This window comes from Cyanistes caeruleus, chromosome 4 (assembly GCF_971803275.1).
Source record: "Cyanistes caeruleus chromosome 4, bCyaCae1.hap1.1, whole genome shotgun sequence".
NCBI classification, from domain to species: domain Eukaryota; kingdom Metazoa; phylum Chordata; class Aves; order Passeriformes; family Paridae; genus Cyanistes; species Cyanistes caeruleus.
Genome location: NC_141704.1, coordinates 8,251,264 through 8,263,305, shown reverse-complemented (window position 1 = coordinate 8,263,305; position 12,042 = coordinate 8,251,264). Strand labels below are relative to the sequence as shown.

At 36.8% G+C, this 12,042-nt stretch overlaps 1 long non-coding RNA gene across 1 annotated transcript; it reads right to left on the bottom strand.

Moving 5' to 3' along the window:
• Nucleotides 1–552: 552 nt before the first annotated feature.
• Nucleotides 553–11,417, bottom strand: LOC111923092 (uncharacterized). Its single transcript, XR_002860914.2, has 2 exons — nucleotides 11,317–11,417; nucleotides 553–771 (listed from the first exon to the last, which is right to left on the bottom strand). It is a non-coding gene; the product is annotated as an uncharacterized LOC111923092 (long non-coding RNA).
• Nucleotides 11,418–12,042: the final 625 nt, after the last annotated feature.

Below are 12,042 nucleotides of genomic sequence, written 5' to 3'. Positions count from 1 at the left end.
GGTCAAGGTCCTGAGCATCTACTTTAACTAAACCTTTCTTGAGAAAGGAGTTGGATCAGATAACTCTAGAGGTTCCTTCTGGCCTAAAATAACTCTACAATTCATCTCTACATTCTATGATTAGAGGAATTAACTTGCTATATCACAAACAAGAACTTGCATGTTTCTTTTTTTAATCTAAAATATATTTTTGAATAGTTAATTTTTTTAGAATTACTTGGTTATATGAAATGAATTCTCAAGTTTGGTTCTGTTCAGAATTTTTTTTTTTTAAATACCAGTTTTGGTATTAAGGTAAAAAATGCTGGCTTTCAGTTTTCCATTAGCAAATATAGGTTCCAGGACATAGGGTTTTTTTTTCTTTCAAATAGTGCTTTAAAGCAAGTGTCTGGAAAAAAAGGTGTTTTATAACCACTGGAAAATTTACAGTAACACATTTCAGGTTTGTGATAAGCATTACTTGCTCATTAAAGAGAATCAAGGTTAAATCCTTCAGGAAATGCTGTGGAGCTGTATATTTTTAAAATATCCCTTAATAAAACCACAGAAATGTTCTATGTTTCACAAAATATTTATTGCATGCCATTAGCTGAAAACAACACCATCAAAGCTGTGGGAAAGAGGTATATGAGAATAACAACAGCAATATGAAATTATCTCGCTTGCAAGGTTTCCATTTCCAAATCCACCGTAACATAACAAAATTTATAGAGCAAATCCATCAACCATGAATCAGTGGTTCAAAATCTTGCTTTTCACTCTGGAGTTATGCTAGGTAAAGAACAGAAAAGGATATTAATAATTCCTGTTGCTTACAATTCTTGTGAAACATATCTATGGATTACCAGTTACATAATACAACCAAGTGTTTCCTTCAGGCATTTAACATTTTAGCTTGGAAAATATGTGAAAATGTTTCACAAGATTCAAAATTAAAACCGAATTAAATATTGGAAATATTTACTATTACCATGTAATTCTCTTATGTGGCATTAATTACTGAAAGGATTAGAAATGTAGAAAACTACATTTTTCAAGCTGTGAGTAGCAGTGTCTGTTCTTCAGAAAATACCATTTTTCATTACACACACTACTTTCTCTTAAGGTTGGGTAGGAAGGGACTAAATTCACCTAGTTCCAAGCACCTGCCATGCTAAACCAGGTTTTTCAAAACCCCATTGTACCCACCCTGAACACTTTCAGGGATGGGACATCCACAGCTTACCTGGACAACCTGTTCTAGTCCCTCACCACCCTAATATCCAACCTGAACCTGCTCTCTTTCAGTTCAAAGTCACTCCTCAACAATAATGGTAGCAGCAACCAGTGGTATCTCTAAGGTTTGGGGATTTTCATGAATTTTTGTTTACAACAGTCTTGTTATAATATGTCAGTAAATATTTACAGGGATGGATCTCCTGATCACACAGCCCCATTCATTTACTCTCCATGTTTATAATTTCTGTGAGCAGAGCACAAACCACAGAGTCCCATAGTACCAGGTATAAGGCAATGAGGAATCTTCACAGAAAGCTTTGTGAGGACAATTAAGGCATGAGACCCATAGTGTATTGTTTATGCCCCCCTGAAAATTTAAAAAATAATTTCATTCTTGATTATTCTGACAAAAAAAGGACATGAAGGGAAAGGCAAGTTTCTGGTCTCATAAGGGCTGACTTTCTGAGATCCACCAGTGGCAGAAAAAGTACAACATTGCCATCTACATTTGAACACAGTCACTCATGAAATACTGTCATTATTCAGCCTTTAGTTCGATGCCTTCATCTTCCCCACTGCATCAGAGCTCCCTTGGTGATATTTCTTTATAGCTGGGCCATCTCTACACATTGGAAAGACTTCAATGGGTGCAATATCATGCCCTTCAAGATTTACATTTGAAATAGTTTAAGATTAAAGGAAACCTATTTAACTAAGTATGTAACAGAAGACAAGGGATTTTGAGCACAGCAGGCAGTGTGGGAGGGTAGAAGACTGTGCAAATGAATAAGTGATATTGGGAACATTTCTGTGCTTTTCATATCTCCACTTAGCATAAGAATAACTGATAGAGAGGAAAGAGAAATCATGTCATGTATTGGATGCTTTCCAGACAAATGAAGGAAAAGTCTGAAACACATTGACTGGAATTAGTGGAAACATGTTGAGTCTAAAGTTCTGAAAGAGTACAGTCCTGGCTGGGAAACATATGTTTGAGGATTCCAACTTGAGAGTGAGAGAAATACAACTTGAAGCTCACTGGCCCACATTCCTCCTCAGTAGTTATTCACACCTGTGTGTAATGTGAGTTTAGCACTGCTTTCAGCTCCAGTGAGCCACCCTGATAAATACAGACCTGCTGACAAGGTCCTCTGCTGGTCCCCCAAGAGCACCCATGAACACCAAATCCTGATCCTCTTGGAGCTTAAAGCCTTCTCCAGATAGGTCATTAACGATAGCAATTACTGAGCCTCGCCCTCCTAGCTCACAAGCCTTAATGTCATTGCTGGGCCAAATGCCAAGGATCTTAATCGTGTAAATTGAAGCTAATTGATCCTCAAATGAAATTGACCTGTGCCCAGGTCACTGGCCAGTGGCTCTGCCAGTAAGTGGTTCTTCACTCAGCCTGGAATAAAACCCTCTCTGAATTTCTGTCAAATCAAAAACATTGATGAATTTCAATTCAGATTAGCAGCTAGGGAATTTATTTTAGGGAAACCATTGAAAATACTGTTTTCTTATATGTTAAATGAGATGTCTCATGAAATTCTTAAAGCTAAAGACTGTAGAAAAATAAAACAATTTTAAAGATATCAGCAGCTGAATAGAATAAATCCTTGCAATAAATTATTTTGTCAGACAAAAAAAAAAGAAAAGAGAATTGTTCCTAGCCTCAAAAATGAATGTATTTGAGAATGAAAGGAAGACAATGGTGGGAGTATTTTTTTTTTTACACGTCAACTTTTCATTTTTCTCAAAAATTTTATTTGGTTTCTAAATTATATTCTAAAATCTCAATACAAAACAGGTGTTTATTTCAAGTTATAGATTTTTTTTCCTTCAGCAAATGACTTTTTTAATACAATATGAAAAGAAAATTTTGTTTTGCCTTTTATAGAGTTACACGAATCTCCTCAGCAATTTAATAAATGTGCTTAAAAACCCAGCTGTTCCTACACTGATTATTCTATTGATACTTTTCACTTCCATTACTTGAACACTGATTCAATCCATCCTACTTCATTACTAAGAAAATTCATTTAAAGGGAAATAGGAGTAGTTATTGCTTTTTGTCACCTCAGGTTTACAAGAATTAAACAGTATTCAACACCAAGATTTTCATCATGGCATTGGTACAACTAGTGATTATTTACATGAGTTGAAACCTAGCTGCTGACACAATAAAAAAGGCTACTACATTGTGTAAGTATAAACAGGTTGTAGGTCTAATTGTGTAGGTTGGGCCAAACTTTTATTTAGTGTCATTTGATATTGGGCCAAATTTTTATTTAGTCTCACCTGATATAGCTCTATTTGGTTCAGCACAGTTATGTATACTTATTCTCAATAAAAGGTGTATATTTATAGGACTGTTTCACTGTATAGAGCTGTTTAACAAGTTCAAAAGTAGAATACATGTGTATGTTTGTTATATTTATGTATGCAGGTATGAGCATGTGTATCCTGGAGGATGAAGTATTGTATTATATAAAGCAAATGTATCATGTCAGCAAGAAAACACTGCTGTCAATGACTTCATTCAGTGGTATGGAACATCCTTGTTATTCTTCTCCATCACTGGGAAAGGCTTGAAACAGTGAGTTCATAAGCAGAAGAAACAAAACATTGTGTGTGTTACTGGAATTCCTGTAAGCCATTGCTTTAAACTCGTACTTCAATATTGTTTGACAGTATTGATTTAAAGCAACAGGCTCTGCAGTGTCATGTCACATATCATTTGCACTTTGTGTAAGATGATAGAGTGTGGACATTTGTGTGTGTCTATCCTCTGTAGTTTATAAATCAGATTAAGTTCAGAAGAAGCAAGCATTAATTTCTGATGGCTGGCCTAAATTTAAAAAAAACAGCTGGGTATCCAACAGTGAACACATTCCTGGTGAAAATATCAGTGAGTTATTAAATTATAAATTTAATCTTAAAATTCTATACTTCTAGTAATGAATACCAGCTTGTTGTGAGCTTTCTGTACTGTTCATAAAATTCTGATCAGTAAAATGAACACTTGGAAATACTGGCTCTTGCTGACAATGGAAAACAGAGGTGTTAAATATAAATCACAGTACAATGAAATTACAAAAATAAACTAAGATTTTTTTCTATAAAACATTATAGAGCTGCTTTATAACAGAACCTGCTCGCAGCATATAATCACATTTTAATAGCTGTTGCCAGAATAGGTAAAAGCTCTGATAGAAAATTTGTTAATTATATGATTTAGACCTCACAGGCAGCCTAAATCAGTCAGAAATGGAGAGAAGCACTGATTCAAGATGATCCTATTGTTATTATTTTTATTACAATAACAAACAATTTTCACATGCCTCAAGCTTGGGAAATGCCACAAGACTACTGCTGGGTAGTACAGGGTAGAAATGACTTAAACTGGAAGAGACAAAATTAGGACAAAGCATCATCCTTATTTTATAAGATGCAGAGAACTTAAGGAAGACATTTTCTAGGACACTCAGAGTCACAGAATCCCTCAACTCCATGTCCCTGGTTTCTCCACAGTGAAGTGGAAAAGTAACTCCTGAAGGCGATTCATTCCCCTCTACATCAGGCCTTTAGTTCCTAAGGGTGGGTGCCTTGGGGTGTGGGGGTGCTCCCTGACACCCCTGCATTGCTCTGATGAATGCCTGGCTCAGGCAGGGCAAGGGGACAATTTGCACCTCGTCACAAAGTGCTGCACAAGGCTTCCAGTCCACTTTCACCTCTGACAGATGTCCTACCCCTTGGCCTAGAATGCCATCTCAGGTAATTATCAGATTTTTTCTGAAATATTTTCACCTCTTGTGAAGTACTCAAGTATGTACTAAATTAGAGAATTAAACCTGTCTCTCAAGAAAGTGCAGCAGTCACCTGCTTTTTCTCCTTTCTCTCAGATGTTATTTTTAGTCAAGTTTCAACAAGAGCTACACCTCAGTGAGTTTCATTGTTTGAAGATTTAGACAGTGAAGGTATGTTTTGTAGGTTCAAATCCCTTAAGTCAGATTTGAATTTGAGCTATCTAATCTAATGTCAGAGCACTCAGTGTTCTGAGTTATTTCTTATGAAGGGAAAGTGGTTTGTTTTCTTTTTGAATGGAAGGATTTACTACTTAAGTAATCCTTATCTTCTCCTAAGGGTTTCCATCTTGACTATAGGCACTTTTTCACTCACAGTTCTGGCTTTCCTGATTTCTGTTGTCAGGTGCTTACTTTTTGCTCCTCATTGTGTGGGAAGCTGATGTTACTGTTTCAGAGGCTGTGAATTCCACTGGGAGGTCATACATGTAAAATATACCACCTCTAGTACTAAAACACCCTTAATATTTCCTATTATCTGAATCCCCTAGTTTGTGGCTACTAATTATGGCCCATAGGAAATAATAAAACTCTTCTAAGACATTACAGTCTTACCCTGGTCTCTAAGGTCTTCTGCTTGGGAATGAAAAGCATCAAATTTTTCTTGGAGGATCTGGGTCTTATTCCCATTTTGTCTTTCAAAGTACAGCCACAGAAGAGTTTGTAGGATTGTAGAGCACTCTCCCCACCCCCTACTTAATGTGTGACTCTGAGAGTTAGGGGGTTTTTTCTTCATAAATTAATAATTAATCTATTCTTTCACATTCAGTCTCTTTTACTATTCTATAGTAATCCAAACCCATTTTATTACTCTAGAAGAATAATTGATGGGACACAGATATTACAAGATGTCTTTCTCTCCTGTAGATGCAGTTGTATTTTGCATGGAATATTAAAGTACAGATTAGGTCAAAACAAAAGAAAACTTTTTAAATTTTTTTTTAAACAGTTATAGAGGTCACTTGAACAAAAATAGTTGTGGGTTCTATTTCTTTTTCTAGTTAATTATTCCCTGGTTTATGTTAACTAGTTTGTATAGCAAGAGCTAGAAGAAAACCAGGTCACTGTGTTGGGCCCAGTTAATGTTTAATTATTCTGCATAAAGTGGAGCAGTTTCAACTAAAAAAAGCATGGGGTGAGTTAAGTTCAAATTCCTTATAGCTAAGAAAGGCAGCTTTTCTACTTTCCTATGTCCTAACCCCTGGGCTATGTATTAATAGCAGAACCTGGGAATGCAAAATCTTCATCAATACTTCTTGCAAAATCTCTTATTCCAAGTACATTGAAGAACACCAAGTGGATTGGGCAGGAGATTTCTGTGTGTGCACTTGAATGCGGGAGAGATGAGAGGACAGATGAAGTTGAGGCAAATTCTTGGGGAGACCTGAAGATGATTGTAAAATACCACGCTAAAAAGAAAGAAATGGACTTACAGTACTTACAGATTTAGGAGCATTTGAAAAGCTGGTCCATGAAAAATTCAATTTTCATTTTTGTATCTAAAAATGCAGACCTATAAATCTCTTCATGAATACAGCCAAGAGTTCCTTTTCAAGGAAAACTGATCAGACAGAGTACCTAAGCAGCTTAGCAAAATGGTTAGGAAGCTCCCAGATCACGGATCTGCTTTCGGAAACATCTTTCTTAGGCTCTTTTATAGGACAGTTTGGCAACACCAGGAATTAAAGTCAAATTGTTTTAATCTGTGTCTAGTGTATTAAATATAACAGCAGCCTGTTCTCAGAGCTTGAAGTTCACAAATGAAGGTATAAATCAGCAGCAAGCCACTGGAGAGTTGCCAGTGTAAACCAGAGCTCAGTGTAAGACAGAAGAGAATCAGACAGTAAAAACTGTCTTTTTCCTCTCCATTTTTCCATCTTTATCTCTTCAACTTTAATCCTCTTTGAAGGTATATGAAAACAATTATATTTTCTTTGTATAAGAAAAAAAAAGGCTTACTCTGGCATCTCAGTGCTTTATTATTTCGCTATATTTCTCTAGATAAGAAAATCTGATTTTTTACCATTAACACCGGCACTAAAGGAAAAATGTTTAAAACACATTTTCCTTCCAAGAAGAAATGACAGAGCTTTTCAGAACTTTTCTTTCTCCTTCCTGCTGGTACTGCTTATAGTATATTGCTCCACCTATTCCTGGTGGCATGACTTGGAGAAGCCCATGTGTGTTATGACTACTTGACACGAGACAGTGTTCTGCTTCTCTGTCCTCCAAGCTAGCATGTAGAAACTCTTAGATGTTGTCTGCTATACTGGATTAATTTGATTAGCCACCTGATTAAAAACTGTTTTTCAGGACCAAGTTCTTGCCATGTGATAAAGAAAAAAAAATAGAAAGAGGAAATGTTAAATTTTTATTCTTAACAGTTTTGATTTTTTTTACACATATATATGTGTATTGTAAACCAAAGAAAATCTGTGAGAGCTGATGCTGTTCTCCATGGGCAAGAAAATCTGGGAGATGGTGTAGTTGAAACTTTCAGTATTAAGAAAGGGAGTGAAAATATAAAGCAACCTCAACGGGTGGGCTTTTGTTATTACTACTTAAAGGGGAAAACTAAGGGACTAAATTGAAATATTAGGTAAGAATGAGCAAACAGGGGCTTGGGCAGGGTTGCTTCACTCTCAGAGAAGGAGACATATGGAATAAGTTACTAGTGAAGGTAACTCAAGTACAGTCTCACAGAGATAAAGGGATACCTAAATCTGTTTCTAGAAGGGAGGATTGAAGAATAGGGTGAAAAAAGCAAGTAGGGTGGATTAAGCTAAACTGTGCCAGGACAGGCATGTCAGCACATATGAACCTTTTCTCTCTATGCAATTCTGCTCTTTTATTTGCTTTTTTTTTTTTTTTTTTCTTTATCAGCTCATAATATCAACCTCATAATGTCATTTTAACTCTTTCACATCTACAAAATTCCACTGTGCTATTCAATCCCCAGTGCATCAGTGAATTCTGCTTGGAGCATTCAGACACTCAGGACCAGTATAATGATGTGTTCTTGGTATGCAAGAAGTGTGAAGCAAGTGACAGACAACTAAGGTGAGATTCTTCTCACCTAAATACAGTATAAGCATGTCCTGCTGAACAGATGCTCTCTTTACAGTAACTGGTCAGAAAATGAATATCTTAGCAATCCATCTGAAATGCATTTGAAATATAGATGAGATAAATTAGGCCACAAAAAATTTCTATTTCTCCTCACTGAATATAAATAGAGCATAGGAAAATTAACACCAAAATCCAGATCTCAGAGGCCTGCAGTTCACATGAATATGACACCACTATCAATGCTGTGTCAAGAACCAAATCCATTTCTATCTGAGTTATCTAAGGCCATTTCAGCAACTCTGATAGGGACTGTAATTCACAGACACCTGAGCAAAAGGACATGCCTTGAAGCCAGCCCAGGAAGCCAGCATAAAGCTGCTCCAACTTAGTCTGATTACTTCAGTATAAGTCTGTTACAATATCTCTATTTGGCTTTGAGAAAAAATAATTTCTCTGGGCAACACTCCACTGGGATGTGTGACTGTAACCCACAAGAGAAATTACATCCTTTCATGAGAAATGGGTAATGCAAAGAAATGGATCATGAAATCCAGGCTGGATAAGGCCTTGAGCAACCTGGTCTAGAGGGAGCTGTCCTTGCCTGTGTCAGGCACTTGGGACTAGATGATCTCTAAGGTCCTTTCCAACCCCTTTACACTCTATGACTCTATGAAATAATGCCTGATGCTCTCCCAGTATTATTTTTGAAGCAGCTTGACTTTATACAAAACTGTTAAATATCCCAGAGAGGGATGACAGTCACCTACGTGGGTCACACAGGCAGAACGCGGGGCAGAGGGACACAGCACTAGCGGAAAAGAAGGAAAAATACTTCTTCCAACAGCACATTCATCTGTAGATGGAACCAGCTTCAAAGGGAGAATTGTCTCAGCTGTTTATCAGATAATTTTTATGTCTGAACTAGTTATCCTCAGGGCTGCAGGAATTGCAGATCATGAATCCTTCAAGACATCCCATTTTCAGTGTTGAAGAGTCCTCTCCGGGGAAGTTGGAAATCCCTGGTATAGATCAAATAGAGGAGGAAACTGAGCCTTTCTTTTCCAGATTCCAAGTGGCAGTCTCACACACTGGACAGCTGAATTGCAAAAAAGGGAATAAATTAATCCATCCTGAACATATGTCTTGTCCAATATTTTCTATATTTTACATTCAGCTGAAAGTACTTGGGGTTAAAAACCTAGACATGTTTGTTTGTGGGGTTTTTTTTGTAACTGATAAATGCTTTTTCTGAAGGATAAACAATGATTTCAAAAATAAACTGCAGGTCTTTAGAACAAACTTAATCTTGTAACAGTTGTGATGGCATAAATGATGTTAATGGGAATACTATGGGTAACGTTGTTAACTGAAAACCATAATAAACTGTGCATGATGCAAAACTTAGTTTAGTTAAGGAATTTACCACACTCCTTTTTCTACTGCTATTTCCCTTTCTTTCAAGAGAAAAAACAAGTCAAGAAAAAAATTTCTAGTAAAAATGTGAGGGAAAATTATCAACTTATTTTTTAATATAATGAAGTATTTATCTTCATAAGTTGTTCCTGTCCACTGTTGCACTGTTGCAATTACTATAATTCTGTTTACTGTGTTACATTACTATATATGAAGAACTTGAAATGGTTCTCTAAAATGACATTGAAATCACTGTGATATTATGGATTATTTAAAATAGATTTGTGACAATTAAGGTTGTTGTCCAAATATCTTTCACCTCAAAATCCTGCTGGATCACACATGTGGTTTTGCTACTTTTTGTAGAGGCCTTTTTTGATTTAACATGTGCCACTGTGTTCTTCATTGTTTGGAGAAACTAATGAATGGTATGAAATGATTATGTACTGTCATTTTTCTTACTCTTCCCATATTCTGTTGTGCAATCACTGCCATGCTCTAGCTAAGGACCTTGGCTGCATTCCACTCTGAGTTCTTTCTTAATGACTTCATCTGTAGGACTACAAAGATTCATAATCAGTTCCTATCCAAGCCCTGAAATTAATTTTGTGGAAATCCATCTCTGTATGTTACAATGCTGGCTATTGAAGCAATCTTGAAAGCAGACACCATGTGGGGGGAAGGAAGGAGGGGAGCAGGGAGAGAAAAAAATAAAGAAAAAAAGAAAACTTTGGCCCCAGCTCACAGAAATCAAGCTGTGTTCTGTGACACTCAAAAAAAAGAGGGTGGTCTCCTCCCCAGCAGAAGTCACGCAACAGAACAGATACCCTCACCAAGCTGCTGTCTGTGCAGGTCTCTGTTTCCTTGCCTCAGAGGAGAGAAAAGATGCCTCTCTTGAGAGTATGAACAGGTGAAAGGTTTCTATTCACAACAGAATCTCTGAAGGCTACCACAAACTTAAATGTCTACTGGGATGTCTCAGTGATTTTAATGTCAAACTTCTGTACCATGTTCAGTCAACAGACAGTTCTGAAAAGTCTTAAATTAGGTACATATAGTAAATTTACAAACCCTTTCACCTCCTCCTGGTGGTATCTCAAGTCTTTGAAGAGGATGTGTCAAAACTTGTGTGTGTCTTAGCAATCACAGACGACCATCTGAATATGCTGAATTCAGCAGTGGTTTACAACACATAAGTGGAGATTTGGTCTTCTTTCTGTATTTGCTTACATCAGGGTATTAGAAAATAACCTGGAAGTGCCTCTGTGCCTCTTTTTTATAGTTTCAAAGGCATTTTGAGTAACAGCCTTTGGGTAACTGATTCTGGTTAATCCATTACTTCTACATCTGAAGGAAGAAACAGGGAATATTAAAGAGCACAAGATGCAAGTAAACATTTACCACTGAGCATAAGAATGATGCTTTGGTCAACTGAGGCCTAATATAAACTGAGATACTCAGAATTTCCCATTACAACTGGATGAAAACACTGATGTTGCGCAGACAGTACTGAAAACAAAAAGGGAGGGACAGTCACAGAAGCCTATTGTTTAATTTAAGGTCCTGTTTTTATCTCCAGGATTGGTGTTTCAGACAGTAGTCTTCATGTGGCTCCCTGCACACTTCCCTGCTTATTTCTCCAACTGGTGTTGACACTATAAGTCTGTGTTTGGCAAAAACTCACGGTCAAATATCAATCTTATAAACACACGCACACAAGTATAGAGATGAACAACTGGATTTGGCTTGTTACCTTATTGACTTGGAATATGGTGGGTTCAGGACACAAACAAGAGCCTTGCCTTAGTAACTGCTACAAAGGACAGCATTTTCCAACTCTGCTCCTTTCCATAGCTAAAATGAGCAATGGATACAAGGCAAAAAAAATATGTTGTCATTCACAGCAAAGTTCTCAGTCAGACAGAAAACATTTAGTGTCAGAGAAGTTGCAGTTTACTTAAGAAATCATATCATCAAACTATAATACAGAAGTGATCATGTCTTTGTGAAAACTTCATTCCTCATGAAGCTGTGCCAGATGCTGACATTGTGTGCTGGCGTCTGCCTGACACACTGCAGTAGGAATAAATGGGGCACTGTATGTCTCAGCTCCCTAGCTGAGATATGACATTAACTCTTGACCTTCAAATGAAAAGAAAACTCAGTATCTCCTGTTACTATTATAAATGTTGACTTTAGTATTCATTATTAAAGAACACATTTCAGTCTCATTCCACACTGCATCACGCAATGTATGGATCTATAGCAGTTTTCACTGGTACTGTTTCTTTTCACTTTGTCTGCATCTGATAAGGCAGAAACCTTGGGGACTGAACCAAAACACAAGCATTGCTGAAGAAACAGGCCTGGGAGATTTTCTGCTTCATCTCATGACACCATGCTTGTGTAATGCTATAGAGTAATACAGCCTTTACTTTATGGCATATGAAAATGTGAATGCATTTCCTTCTTATATTCC